The sequence below is a fragment of the Palaemon carinicauda genome, chromosome 1 (genome assembly GCF_036898095.1).
Source record: "Palaemon carinicauda isolate YSFRI2023 chromosome 1, ASM3689809v2, whole genome shotgun sequence".
In the NCBI taxonomy this organism is placed as follows: Eukaryota; Metazoa; Arthropoda; class Malacostraca; order Decapoda; family Palaemonidae; genus Palaemon; species Palaemon carinicauda.
In genome coordinates, this window is record NC_090725.1 from 276,307,351 (window position 1) to 276,322,512 (window position 15,162).

The 15,162-nt window shown below is 42.0% G+C and overlaps 1 pseudogene; it reads left to right on the forward strand.

Moving 5' to 3' along the window:
• LOC137639254 (zinc finger protein 585A pseudogene) overlaps positions 1 to 15,162 on the forward strand; it is a 178,716-nt pseudogene that overhangs the window by 22,881 nt on the left and 140,673 nt on the right.

Consider the following 15,162-nt stretch of genomic DNA (forward strand, 5'->3'; position numbering starts at 1 on the left):
GTTTGGCATCTGTCTTCTTCGCTACCTGGACAACTGGCTGATCCTGGCAGACTCGGTGGCAACCCTTCTTTAGCACCGAGACAAACTTCTGAGGCTTTGCCAAGATCTGGGGATCATGGTGAACCTCGAGAAGTCTACCCTGCTTCCCACTCAAAGACTGGTACAGTATACCTGGGCATGCTATTAGACACCAATCTACAAAAAAGCCTTCCCATCAGATGACAGGATAGCAAGGCTGAGGAAAGAAGCAAGCCCTCTCCTCAGACAAGAATAGCTCCCAGCCCAGACATGGCAAAGTCTCCTCGGACACCTATCATCCTTAGCCTGTCTAGTTCCCAACGGTCGCCTCAGGATTCAATCCCTCCATTGGTATCTGAAGTCCAATTGAAATCAAGCCTTCGATTCCCCGGACACTGTGATTCCCATGGGATCAGAGGAAAAGACGGCCCTTGGATGGTGGTAGGCTGATGAGAATCTGCTGATGGGTGTCGATCTTCTCGTCCCTCCTCCCGATTTGATGCTTTTCTCAGATGCATCAAAGAAGGGGTGGGGGGGCCCATGTGCTGCACCGATTTGATGCGGTTATCGGACGCATCAAAGGAGGGGTGGGGGCGCCCATGTGCTGCACCACACGGCCTCAGGCCTTTGGCCAGAGCCTGAAAAGTACCTTCACATAAATCTCTTAGAGATGAAGGCCGTCTTCCTGGCCCTTCAAGAGTTCCACCAGTCCTGGCAGGTCACTTAGTGGTGGTGATGAGCGACAACACCACAGTAGCGGCTTACATCAAGAAGCAAGGAGGTACTTTTTCACAGCCCCTATCCTATCTAGTAGTAGTGATACTAATATTGGCAGAAGTTCATTCGGTCTCACTGTCAGCCCTCTTCATTCCATGCAAGAGGAATGTGCTCACCGACAATTTGATCTGAGCATTGCAAATAGTGGGTTCCAAATGGTCTTTGGATCATCTAGTAGCCAACAAAGTCCTGGCTTTTGGGGGTCTCCGATCGTGGATTGTTCGCAACGGCCCTGAATTTCAGGCTCCCGATCTCTGGCAAGATGCGTTCCAACAACGGTGGGACTACATCGACATATACGCATTCCCACCATTGTGTCTGATGAGAAGAGTACTCAACAAGACCAGAACATTGGTCAATCTTTCAATGACCCTAATAGCTTCGCTATGGCATCATGCGGAATGGTTCCCGGACCTTCTGCTGCTCTGGATGAAGCTCCCAAGAGAATTTCCTCCACAACACAATCTACTCAGACAACCACATGTCAACATCTTCCACAAGGCAGTAGCTTCGCTACGTCTTCACGCCTGGAGACTATCCAGCATCTCCTCACACTGAGAGGATTTTTGCAACAGGTTGCGAAAAAGATGTCTGGATATTTGTGAAGATCTTCAGCTTCAGTCTACCAGGTGAAGTGGAATGTCTTCTGTGGTTGGTGTTGTGGAAGGGATCTCAATCCACTTGATGCCACTACAGGTATTCCATCAATAGCGGAGTTTCTCGTGTACAGTATTTGCGGGAAGACGTGTCTTTCAGTTTCAGCGGTTAAAGGCTATCACTCAGCTTTGAGTCTTGCCTTTAAACTGAAAGGAATGGACATTCCCGTTTCGCTGGAACTTTCCCTTCTCATACGAAGTTATGAACTTACCTGTCCTCAGTCGGAAGTAAGACCTCCACCTTGGAATGTGGTTCGAGATCTTCGGTCTCTAAAGAGACCTCCGTACGAACCACTACACCAGGCAACAGATCGCCATCTGACTTGGAAGACTGTGGTACTACTCGCCTTGGCATCAGCCAAACGAGTTAGCGAACTTCATGGTCTATTGTGATGTCGCCAATTCAAGGGGTAAGCTTTAGCTTTAGCTTCGTCCCTGAGTTTGTTGCAAAGATTCAGAATCCGGGGTTTCGGATCCTAGGTTTGAATCCTTCCGGATTTCGAGTCTCCGCTCTGTAACTGACGACCCAGATCATCTGTTACTATGCCCAGTAAGGCGTTTAAAGCACTACCTTAAGAGAACAGCAGCAGCTCGGCCCAAAGTGTCCTCACTCTTTGTAAGCATGGGCAGAACCAAGAGGATGGTCTCGAAGAACACTATCTCTACATGGATTCGCTGAGTTATCGACTTTGCCCTGAATCCCGACATTCCACCAACACGTCCCAGAGCTCATGATGTCAGGGGCGTTGCCACGTCCCTGGCCTTCAAAAAGAACTAAGTACTCTGTGGTGCAGGTATTGCAAGCGGGCATGTGGGAAGGCTAAACGACGTTCACTGCCCAGTATGTGCAAGACGTGCCCCGCAGGAACCTCGATACGTTCTCAATCGGTCCTGTGGTGGCTGCACAACAGCTGGTTTAGTACCTCAAGCTCCTTATTGGACAAGTAGCAGAAGGTTGAGGGCATTGGATACCTGAGTCTTAGTCTGAGTGAATGTAAAGGAATGTCTGGCTCTTTTCCTTTCTTCATCCTCCCTTCTCTTGGGGAAATCAGCATCCTGGAACCTCGGCATAAGCTGGCCTCAAACCTCTGCAGGTAATCTATCGCTCCCTTGTGTAACCTAGTATTGTTCCAATAATGTTGTGTCCCCATAACCTGGCGTGGTGGTATTTGGAATATCTCGGTCTCTTCAGCTATGTCGTGCAAGACTCGAAATAACGTTAACCTGCACAGTCACATTGCTAGTTTATCACCACACACAACTTGGGTAGGACGTTAACCTTGCTTAGCAGGTGTAGCGAGGTGTTAGGGTCTCCATATTGTGGCACAAAACTCTGCACAGTAGGGAGTACCTTGGGTAAGTCTAAAGCCTGATAGGCAGCGATGTCCACCCTCCTAATGGGTGAGTCACCCCTATAAATAGCGTTGGTTTGTATTTCAGTTACGGGACAAATGACAAATTCGGAGGTAATTTGTATTTTTCCTAATGATACAAACCTTAGCTATTTATACATACTTGTCCGGCAACCCTGTCCCCCTTGAAGTCCTATCTCCAAGAAAGGTGACCGCAATCACAGGTGTGTGAGTGGGAGGGGGTAGCAGGCTACTCCCCCCCTCCCACTCCCTGCTTACTAGCGGGATGCTTAGTTAACCCTCGCTAAATTTTAGTGGCTCGTCCTTTCAGCTTTTGCCGAAAGTATACCCCTATAAATAGCTAAGGTTTGTATCGTTAGGAAAAATGGAAATTACCTCCGGATTTGTCATTTATTTTTTTTTAATTGTCTGGTAGGAGGAGGTTATCATGGTCAGTGTTAAGGTAACAGTAGGAGCACAATGGAAATATTTTAATTAAAATCTGTAACCTTGTTAATAGTGGTTTCTAACAGTAGTACAGTATAGGGAATTCAAAATAGTGTACAGTAATTGTAAAGATGTATTTAATTGAGTGAATCCCAATGTCCTAATTAATATTGTTCTTTTCTATAATAAAATTCTACTTTGTCCTTTTTGAGTTCCTTTCTGAGTTCAAGTTTTCAATCCTTTATTGTTCCAACATCTAATACTAACCCTTTCACTCTGTACGCTGGATACTGTATATATTTTGGCGAAAGCTGAAACCAGCCATAAAACTTTTAGCGAGGTATAATCACCCACCGCTAATTGGCAGGGGTTAGACTAGCTACCCCACTCACACACACACACACACCGGTGATATGACGCCACTTTTTATTTTGGCTTTCTCCCGTTAATCTACAATTTTAAAAACAAACTGGCTATTACTTTAAATCTCTTTCTTTTACAGGAGTGCGTGTAATACTTGAGCATCACTAATATGCGGGTTTGTCTTGGCGTGGAGGGTCGCCCTTGCATGTCTTGGAGACTGATCCTCATGCCTTTTGTCCTGTGTGCAGACTTTCTTGCTTGCAGGAGTCTCCTTGTAATGAGTATCAGGAGTGGCCATCCTCCCAGTGGGTGTGGTTTGGTAGGTGACGGAAGAATTCCAAAAAGATTCTCTTTTGGGCTCTTCCTCAAAGGCAAAGAAGTTCTAATTTCTTACTCCGATGTCTCGTTCCAGCCCTCTTGCCTCTGCTTGTTCAGTGTCCTCCGGAGAATGATCGAGCAACAGTGATGGCTGTTTGACCGTCGGGCAACCCCTAGGTTCCAAGGACTCCCTTGCTTCCCTTAGCGAAATGGCGCCGCCCTTGGCTAGTTCCACCTCTTGCAAATTGCCTGCTGCACAAGAATCGCTTGCAGTTTGATAATCGCTTGCTTGTTCATTCTGTCGTGTTACGCCTGCTACGAGAGAATCGCTTGCAGTTCGACAGCTGCCTGCTCTTCCATCTCCCACTCGGGAATCACCTGCTATGCGTGAACCGCTTGCAACTCGACAATCGCCTGCTGTTCCAGCTGTTTGGAATCGCGTACTCATCAGTGTCAGGAAATTCGATCTTCTACCCGACAGCGTTCTCACTCGTCTCGTAACCAAAGCGCTTCGATCACCGTTAGAACGTAAAATGCCCAACGGTGCTTGAATCGTCGACCTACCTCCTTGTCTAGTGATTCGTAGCTATTCGATGCTTAAACGCTCATTGCTCAGCAAGCCAGCGTTCGGTCGTTGCTCAGAGCGTTTCAGTCTAACGCGCGTCGCTCTCCTTCGGAACGCAATCGCCCTCCGGGCCGTGAATCGCTCAGCTTTCACAAAACTCACCTGCCCGACAGTCTCTCCATCGTCTGGTAGAGCGTGAATTGCCGTCGCTTCCATAAGCTTGTGGATTGCCTGACCTTCGTCAATAATCGACAACTCATGTACCTCTTAAGCATTCGGTTACACGTGAACCGCTTATGCAGAGATCATCTCCCTGATTGTTCAACAGTAAGGCGATGCCTACAAAGTTGCTGGACCAGGTGAATGGAATTCGAGGCGGAACCTTAGATGATCTCTGTGATTCGTTCAGGGTATCGCGTCCTTTCTTTTCATCTCTCCTCCACTGACCTAGAATCCAGTGCTTGTGAGCTCCTTTGCAATGGGATCAGCAAAGGGGCAGGCCCTCTGAGCCTAAGTCCAGACCTGGTTGAAGAAGGGTCCTATCCAGGAGGCCCTCGACAGTTCCCGAGGCTTCTTCAGTAGACTCTTTCGTGTGGAAAAGGTGGCTGGAGGCTGGAGACCAGTCACTGATCTCTCAGCTCTGTACAAGTTTGTCGAACAGACTTCGTTCAATATGGTGACGGCAGACATGGTCAGTCTAGTGATAAGACAACAAGACTGCATGTGTATACAGGATCTAAAGGACGTATACTTCCAGATCCCTATTGATCTGTCTTCAAGGAAGTACCTGAGTTTCAACATCGACAACAAGACATATCAGTTCAAGTTGCTGTGTTTCGGCCTTTCCACAACACCTCAGGTCTTCACAAGAGTGTTTAGCCTGTGTCATCTTGGGCTCACAGGTTTGGCATCTGTCTCTTTTGTTACCTGGACGACTGGCTAATCCTAGCAGACTCGGTGGCAACCCTTCTTCAGCACCGAGACAAACTTCTGAGACTTTGCCAAGATCTGGTGATCATGGTAATCTTAAGAAGTCTTCCCTCCTTTCCACTCAAAGACTGGTATACCTGGGCATGGTATTAGATACCAAACATCATAAAGCCTTCCCATCAGACAGGATAGCAAGGCTGAAGAAAGTCGCAAGACCTTTCCTCAAACAAGATCTCCCAGCCCAGAACGGGCTATGTCTCCTCGGACATCTATCATCCTTGGCCCGTCTAGTTCCCATTGGTCGCTTCAGGATTCACTCTCTCCAGTGGCGTCTGAAGTCTAATTGGAATCAAGCTTTCGATTCCCCGGACACTCCCATGATATCAGAGGAAAGGACGGATCTCAAATGGTGACTGGCAGATGAGAATCTGCTGAAGGGTGTCGATCTTCTAGTCCCTCTTCCTGATTTGATGCATTTCTTGGACGCATCAAAAGAAGGGTTGGGGTCCCGTCTAGTTCCCATTGGTCGCTTCAGGATTCACTCTCTCCAGCGGCGTCTGAAGTCCAATTGGAATCAAGCTTTCGATTCCCCGGACACTCTGATTCCCATGGGATCAGAGGAAAGGACGGATATCAAATGGTGGCTGGCAGACGAGAATTTGCTGAAGGGTGTCGATCTTCTCGTCCCTCTTCCTGATTTGATGCATTTCTCAGACGCATCAAAAGAAGGGTTGGGGTCCCACATGCGGCATCACACGGTCTCAGACCTATGGTCAGAGTTCGAGTAGTACCTTCACATAAATCTACTGGAGATGAAGGCTGTGTTTTCTGGCCCTTCAAGAGTTCCACTAGTTCCTAGCGGTTCACTCATTGGTGGTGATGAGCGACAACACCATGGTAGTAGCTTACATCAAAAAGCAAGGAGGTACTTCTTCACAGCCCCTATCTTCACAGCCCCTATCCCATCTAGCATTAGAGATACTGAGATAAGCCGGAGTCCACTCGGTCTCACTATCAGCTCGCTTCATTCCAGGCAAGAGGAATGTGCTTGCTGACAATCTGAGCAGAGCATTGCAGATAGTGGGTTCCATATGGTCTGTGGATCATCTAGTAGCCAACAAAGTCCTGACTTTGTAGGGTTCCCCGAATGTGGACCTGTTCGCTACGCCCTTAAACTTCAGGCTCCCATTGGACTGCTTCCCAGTCCCAGATCCCAAGGCTCTCTGGCAAGATGCATTTCAACAACGGTGGGACAACATCGACGTGTATGCATTCCCGCCATTCTGTCTGATGAGAAGAGTACTCAACGAGACCAGAACATCAGTCAGTCTTTCAATGACCCTCATAGCTCCAAGGTTCCAAGAATGGTTCCCAGACCTTCTGCTGCTCCTGACGAAGCCCCCTAAGAGAAGTTCCTCCACAACACAATCTACTCAGACAACGTCATATCAATATTTCCAAAAGGCAGTAGCTTCGCTACGCCTTCACGCCTGGAGACTGTCCAGCATATTTCTCAGAGAGGTTTTTCACAACAATTTATGAAGGGGATGCCTGGATATCTGCGAAAGTTATCAACTTCATTCTACCCGACGAAGTGGAACGTCTTCTGTGGTTAGTGCCGCTGAAGGGGTCTCAATCCATTCAATACCAGTCATGTGGCCGTGTGGTAATTGTGGCTTAAGACATATATATATGGGAAACAAGGATAATGACAGATGTTACTCTGTATCTTTTCAAACAGTTCGTGTATTTAACAAAAAGTAATTCACAAGCTTATTGAGCACATAAATAATCAGTTACGGTAGCGTTGAATTATCTTGAAAATGTTAGTCACAAATTACAAAGTTGAATTCAAAATGCAAAATCTTTTAAGTGCTCAGTGGTGCATCAAAGTTTCAAAGTTCTAGGGTCTGGTAACGGAGAGAGACACAGCGGGGTTTTAGAAAGTTACTGAAAATCTGCATTCTGTAATAAGTGTAATGAATGTCAATAAGGCCAGGATCCGCCTCAGACGGAAGGGCGGTACTGTTGATCTCTACTAAGACTCTCTGATTCTTGGCCATTCTTCCTCCTTATGTGTGGTAGAATCCAGATGGGGTACCATGGGTGTCCACTTGGCTTTAAGAAGGGGTGGCTGTCCCAATTCTGCAACTGTTTGCACTTCCGCCGCTGCCTACTCTCCGTCTCCAGGCCTGTGGGAAAAGGATGTGATTCAGCAATATGACAGATCAGCAGAATAGGGGTGCCATCCGCCCCAACACGTGGCTGTTGCAGATTGAGCAATTCAAAGCTTCAAGGTCACATAGCAACAGTTTCTGCTTGCATTCGTCTTGTTGTTGTTTGTTTTCCTTAGTTTACCCAACTTTACTTTTTCTTCTGTGACATCACTATTCAAGCAATATCAGAATTTCTTGTGTGTTGAGGGAGGAAATACATTTTTCGGTTTCAACGGTTAAAGGCTATCGCTCAACCTTTGAACTGGAAGGAGTGGACATTTCCTCATCTTTAGAACTTCCATCCTCATACGTAGTTGTGAACTTACCTGTCCCCAGTCAGAAGTGAGACCTCCTCCATGGCCCGTGGTTTAAGTTCTTTGGACCCTAGAAGGATCCTTGTACGAACCATTACGACAGGTAACAGTTTGCCTTCTAACCTGGAAGACGGTGTTCGTGCTCTCCTTGGGCTCTGCCAAACGAGATAGCGAACTTCATGGTCTTTCGTTTGATGTTGCCTATTCTCGAGGATGGGTAGAGGTAAGCTATAGCTTTGTCCCTGAGCTCGTTGCCTAGACTCAGAATCAAGTTTTCCGATCCTAGATTCGACTCTCTCCGGATAACGAGTCGCCACTCTGTAACTGTCAACCCAATCATATTACTGTGCCCAGTAATATGCCCGAGGCGCTACCTCAAGAGATCAGCAGCAGCTCGGCCCAGAGCCCTCTTACTGATCGTCGGCATGGGCAGAAACAAGACGAGGATCACGGAAGACACAATCTCTGCATGGGCAGAAACAAGACGAGGATCACGGAAGACACAATCTCTGCATGGATTCGCAGGGTCACTGACATTGCTCTGAATCCCAATCCCCCTCAAGCACGTCGTCCCAGAGCCCACGATCCTAGGGGCATAGCTACGTCTCTGGTCTTCAAGAAGAACTATTATGTGACACAGGTATTGCAAGTGGGCATGTGGAAATGCCAAACTATGGTCACTGCCCACTACCTGCAAGGTGGGACACAGGAACCTCGATTCATTTTATATCGGTCCTGTGGTGAATGCACAACACCTGGTTTAGTACCTCAAGCTCCTTATTGGACAAGTAGCAAAAGGTTGAGGGCATTGGTTACCCAGGTTTTAGTGTGAGTGAATGAAAGGGAAAGTCTGGCTCTTTTTCTTTCTTCATCCTCCCCTCTCATGGGGAAATCAGCATCCTGGCTCCTCTGCACAAACTGACCTCAAACCTCTCCAGGTAAACCATTGCTCCGTTGTGTATCCTAGTGTTGTCCCATTACTGTTGCGTCCCCATACCCTGGTGAGGTGGCATTGGGAATGTCTCGGTCTCTTCGGTTTTTCCCTGCAAGTCTCAGAATAACCTTTACCTCGACAGTCACATTGCTAGTTTCTCATCACACACAACTTGCGTAAGCCGCAGACCATGCTTAGCAGGTTTAGCGAGGTGTTAGGGTCTCCTTATTATCGCACTAATCCCTGAGTCACCCCTATAAATAGCGTTAGTTTGTATTCCAGTTATGGAACAAATGACAAATTCGGAGGTAATTTGTATTTTTCCTAACGATACAAACCTTAGCTATTTATGCATACTTGTCCGCCAACCCTGTCCCTTTTGAAGTCCTACCTCCTAGCAAAGTGAGCTCAATCACAGGTGTGTGAGTGGGGGTAGCAAGCTACCCTTCTGCTAACTAGCGGGATGGGTAGTTAACCCTCATTAAATTTCAATGGCTTCTCCTTTCAGCTTTTGCTGAAAGTATACCCCCATAAATAGCTAAGGTTTGTATTGTTGGTAAAAAATACAAATTACCTGCGAAATTGTCATTTTTATAAGAATTTTGTGTCCTTGGAATGCCTGGATCATCCAGTAATACGAATTATGTGTTATCTAAAAATTATGCTACGAAGCCAAATTAGATTTTTTACTCGCTTTCTACAGCACGCAGGACGTATGATGGTAGTATTCTTACACCCCTACCACTGGGCTTTTAGTTGGGTAATACTTCAAATGTAAAGACTTGTGATAATGAAGTCCTCCGATTTTTAAGTCATCTCTCTTTATAATGGATCTAGACAATACGTTACAACTCTTCTGTCAACCTGGGATTGACTCGGGGAAAGACATCAGGTGGTTGGATCTCGTTAATAAGCGTAGGAATTATTTTTTTATTTATCTCATGCATGGATTTCTATAAGTATCTTTGATGTTTACCACTACTGTACCCCTTTTCAGGTCAATGAGTGTTGGGAAAGACTAATTGAAATAAACAGACTTTTAAGATAAAATTTATTATTTCAATAATAACCAAACAGTTATTCAATCTCACCCACCTCCCCACTTCTATTGAAGTTAAAGCAATAATGAGGATTTTCAACAAGGCGAGAATGAATAGCCGCATATAGTACAGAAGTAGCCTCCTGACTAATACAGTGGTACTGCGTTTGCCTAGCATTCACATGGCAGCAGATTGATCCCTGTCTGGGACTGTGAATTTAAGCAATTTGCTGGGAAGGCTACGGCTGTGGTTTGGTACTACAGTGTTAGGGTTTGGGCTTGCCAGGCTAATGTTCTGGTGCATATCTCTTTGAATGATACTGGAATTGCAACTAGACATATTCACTTTTATCTTTATTAGTTATTGGTCAGTTATACAAATTTATCATTACTCCTAACTTTTGAGTTTTCAACCAAAGTTATGCTTTCAAAGTTTATGGCACATCGAAAGTTGGGTAATTATTGAAATAATTAATGTTATAATTGCTGTATGTATTTTGGTTGATTTGTTTTTGTGCTCAATTTTCTCTTTTTTAATGTAATAAATTTTATTTCAGATTTGTCCTGTCAAAATAATTTCATCACAATCTCATCAAGAACATGGACATAACGGAAACTGCAGCATTTTAGATCATCTTTCACAGGGATTTCTTCAAAATTCTTGTATGAAAATGTAAATAAATGTTTTCTCAACTCATTTTAAACTAAAAATACATTACCATCACCAGTTGCATCAACAAAAAACTGTAAGTTATGTTATCATTACTGTATATAGTAACTCCAAAGTTGTTAATACTAAATTCTTGCCAACATCAAAGAAAGGAAATTTATATTTATAGGATAAATCTAGAACTTTTTTTTGCATTATATAGACATGCTCCCAGGTATTAATTATGAAACAATTATATACAATTTACTTTTAATGAGGATTTGATTTGTTCTTACATGCTATCATTAGTTAGAGTAAGACAATAATTTTGATAAATATAAGAGAAATTACATGATATCTTTTATCTATCAGTGAAGTATTTTACATAAATTATAGCTTATGTGAAAGAAATCTTTTGCAAGTACAACTCTCGTTTGCAGGAATTTTGAGTGATGTTATATGAAGCAAAACATGAGGTTTATATTTTTAATTTTTAATGGTTAAATTTTGTGTCCATAAGTTGATCTAATGTTGTACTTTTCAAGTTAGTGAAACTATTGAAACATTCACAAAAAGAAAGCAAACATGGAACCAGAACAATCTGTGGAACTTCTTGTGGAAACTGAAAGCAAACCACAACTATTACTTTCTCACATCAAGTGTGAAAGTGAGGAAACAGACAGTTTGAATTTGACCTCTGATGAGATTGTTGTGCCTCTTACGCTATCGAGGGAAGGTAAGGATGAGCTAGAGGTATGGGAGTTTCATGAAACTGATATTAAATATAAATGCAATGCAGATTTAATCAAGAGGGAGGAAGACCCACTTAGCTGTGATAAAGAATGTGAAACAGAAGTCAGTAAAGATGGAGTTGTAGATTTACAGACAGATATTGAAGTTGGAGATATTTTTCCTTCCGAGTCATGTACTGAAGAGTTTCATCATGAAGGGAAAGTTAAAGATCCTAATAAATCTAAGAAAGTAAATGAGAGATTTTCTTGTGATGTATGTGGCAAAAGTTTTACAGGAAAAGGCTTCCTTAAAAGACATATGTCTGTTCACACAGGTGAGAAACCTTTTAAGTGTACTATATGTGGATTAGGATTCTCTGTGAAATATAAAATGAAAATTCACATGAAAATTCACAAAGAAGAAAAAGCATTCATATGCGGTGATTGTGGAAAAGAATTTAGTAAAATGAGCCTTCTTAAAACTCACATGGGAATTCACACTGGAGAGATGCCATTGACCTGCTCTGAATGTGGGAGAGAATTTACTAAACCTAGTGATTACAAAGTGCATATGAGAGTTCATACGGGAGAGAAACCATTTTTATGTAGCGAATGTGGAAAAGCATTTTCTCGTACAAGTCATCTGACATGTCATATGAAGATTCATACCGGAGAAAAGCCTTATACATGCGCTATATGTGGAAAAGGATTTGCTGTCTCAAGTCATCACAGAAGGCATTTGAAAATACACACTGGAGAGAGACCATTCAGTTGCAATGAATGTGGGAAAGCATTTTCTCGAAAAGCTTATCTCACATGTCATATGAATACTCACATGGGAGTGCTGCCCTATAAATGCACTGTATGTGGAAGAGGATTTACCCAGGCAGTTGTTCTGAGGCTACATATGAGAATTCACACCGGAGAGAAACCATTTACTTGTAGTGATTGTGGGAAAGCCTTTTCACGGCAAGCCTATCTCACATATCATGTGAAGACTCACGATGGAAAGAAGCCATTTACTTGCTCTGAATGTGGGAAAGGATTTCGTTGCCAAAGTGATCTGAGGAACCATATGGTAAATCACACCGGAGAGAAGCCGTTTGCTTGTGTAGAATGTGAGAAAACATTTTCGCAAAAAAATTATCTTACAAATCATATGAAGATTCATACTGGAGAAAAGTCATTTACCTGCTCTGATTGTGGAAGAGGATTTTATAGTCCAAGTGATCTTAGGAAGCATGAAAGAATTCACACTGGCGAGAAACCATTTACTTGCTGTCAATGTGGCAAAGCGTTTTCTCGGAAATGGTATCTCAAGTCTCATATGGGAATTCACTCTCAAGAAAAATCATTTGTGTGCTCTGAATGTGGGAAAGAATTTTCCCAGAAAAGTTACCTCACACTTCATATGAGAACTCATGCTGAGTCTAGCCATTCAGTTACAAAGTATGAAGTAGGAGATATTTCAGAAGAGCTTTCAACTACTATACAAGAAATTACTTAACAGAGAAGCCGTGTATTTGCAGATAATTTTGGAAATGATATTCTCAAACTATGGAAGATCTATGTTCTATTTATGAACCACTATTTTTTTCAAGTTTTCTCTTCTTCAGAGGCACTGGAATTCAAGAAGACAAACAAACTACCAGAGAAGCATTTTCTGCAGAAGAAAATTTCAAAAGAACTAGAAGTTTTGTTGATTGATAATTATAAATTCAGTCTATTTATGATGTAAAGTTATCGTAAAGAGTACTGTATTCTCAAAAATTTAAGAGTATATTTCCCTTACAAAAATAAATATCTACCAAACATTTTACTGTATATGTATATGTTACAGTCTAACAACTTTTGAAAAAAAAAACTGTGATTCCCATAACATGAAAAGATTTGAGGGCAGCTTAGAATATTTTTTTTGTGATAGAAAATAGTTTAATATTACTTTTATGGTTTAAAAGAAGTGTATTTGCTAAAGTAATACAGTATTTCTAGAAAACAGAAAATTTTATAATTAGAAGCCAGTGTGTCATTTCTTATGTGTAAAATGTGTTGATGTACAGTAATTTGTGAAGCATATAATTTATAACTTAATGTGTGATAGATTTTATCTATAAACATTTACATCAGAATACATAAGGCTATGAACATTACAACTGTACATGTTTATACACATAGTATACTTGTATCCTAGATGTGAAACTCTGAAATTCATATATTTTGTAGTAAAAAACAACTTATGTTCAAATGCTGCTTAACTAATCTCAGCAGGTTAGAGTCGGATCAGCATGTAAATTGATTTAGAAATGGTGCAACTAACTATTGAGAGTCCATTTGGGAAAGTTATTTTTGTCTAAAGTTGAAATTCAATACTCAACATTTTTCTCTTGCTTGCAGAGCAGAGTGGTTCATGCATTTAAATAGCAAGAAGAAAATTTGGTGGTTGTATTGATGGACCATTGTTGGTTAAACTAATTTTTCTATATAAAACAAATCATTGTCTTTGTTGGATTTTTGGCTCATTTCAAGCATTAGGTGAAGGAAAGAAAAATATTTTTTGTGTCATCTCATGAAAGGTAATAATCACATCCCTTTTCATTTCAGTCATCAATATAAAATCTTCATTCATGTAATTTACACACTTGTGTTCTGTACTCCCATTTTTGTAGTTGCTAGGAAAGAGGTCAGATTGCCTTAGTTGAACTTGCAAGAAAGTTATTTGGCCTATTAATACAGACCAGTATGAGACTTGATCAACGTAGCTTGGAAAAAAAACGTTATTAACATTGTTGTTATTACCTCCGCCAACAAAGTTGGAAGGAAGTTATGTTTTACCCCCTGGTTGTGGGTGTGTTTGTTTGTAAACAGCTTCCTGACCACAATTTTAATCGTAGAGTAATGAAACATACAGGGATTAACTGTTATGTAAAAAGCTGGAAATTATTAGATTTTGAAAGGTCAAGGTCACGATCAAGGAAAATGTCCAATTCATATAATCAGCTATAATTTTGGTCATTGTTGTCACAGACTTTAAACTTGGTTCTTATTTGAGTGTATGAAAATCCAGGCCATTTAATTTATTTTAAGGTCAAAGGTCAAGGTCGAGCAAAAGGTTGAGAAATAAGCTGCTGCTGCAGAGGTCTGTGGTCCACTGATTGCCCCTCTAGTTGTTATTATTATTATTACGAGAATGTTATAAGTCCAAGGGCTCCATTGGGAAAGTATCCCAGTGAGGAAAGGAATAAGGGAATAGCAAAGGAACTATATATCAGTAATGAGTAAAAAATGTAAAATAATTTCATTCAAGTATCAACATTAAAATATATGTCATATATAAACTATAAAACAAGCCTTGCATCAACCTACTTAACAGAAAAGCACTTACAAAAAGTTTGAACTTCTAAAGTTTCAGTGATTTAACTCCCTGATTAGGAAAATCATTCAACAATCTTGTCATAGCTCGAATAAAACTTCTAGAATACTGTGTATTACTGTGATTTGTGATAGAGAAGGCATGATTGGTAGAATTACAGCATCTGCATACCTAGTATAGTTTGGGACAATATGGTGCAGTGGATGATCTGAATTATGAAAAATCTTCAACAACAGGCATAAAGAACCTAACTAAATGATGGTGCCAGAGATTAATATCCAGTTCAGGAATGATGAATCTAATAGACCACTGGGTTTTGTCAAACAAGTGAAGATGATAGTCAGTAGCAGAAGACCATCCATGTGAACAATACCCTAAGTGAGGTAGAATGAATGAATTTAAGTAATTTCTAAGGATATACTGGTCGCAAAGTCTTAGAAACTTTCTCAATAAACCAACTTTTGTACAATTGAAGAAGAAACA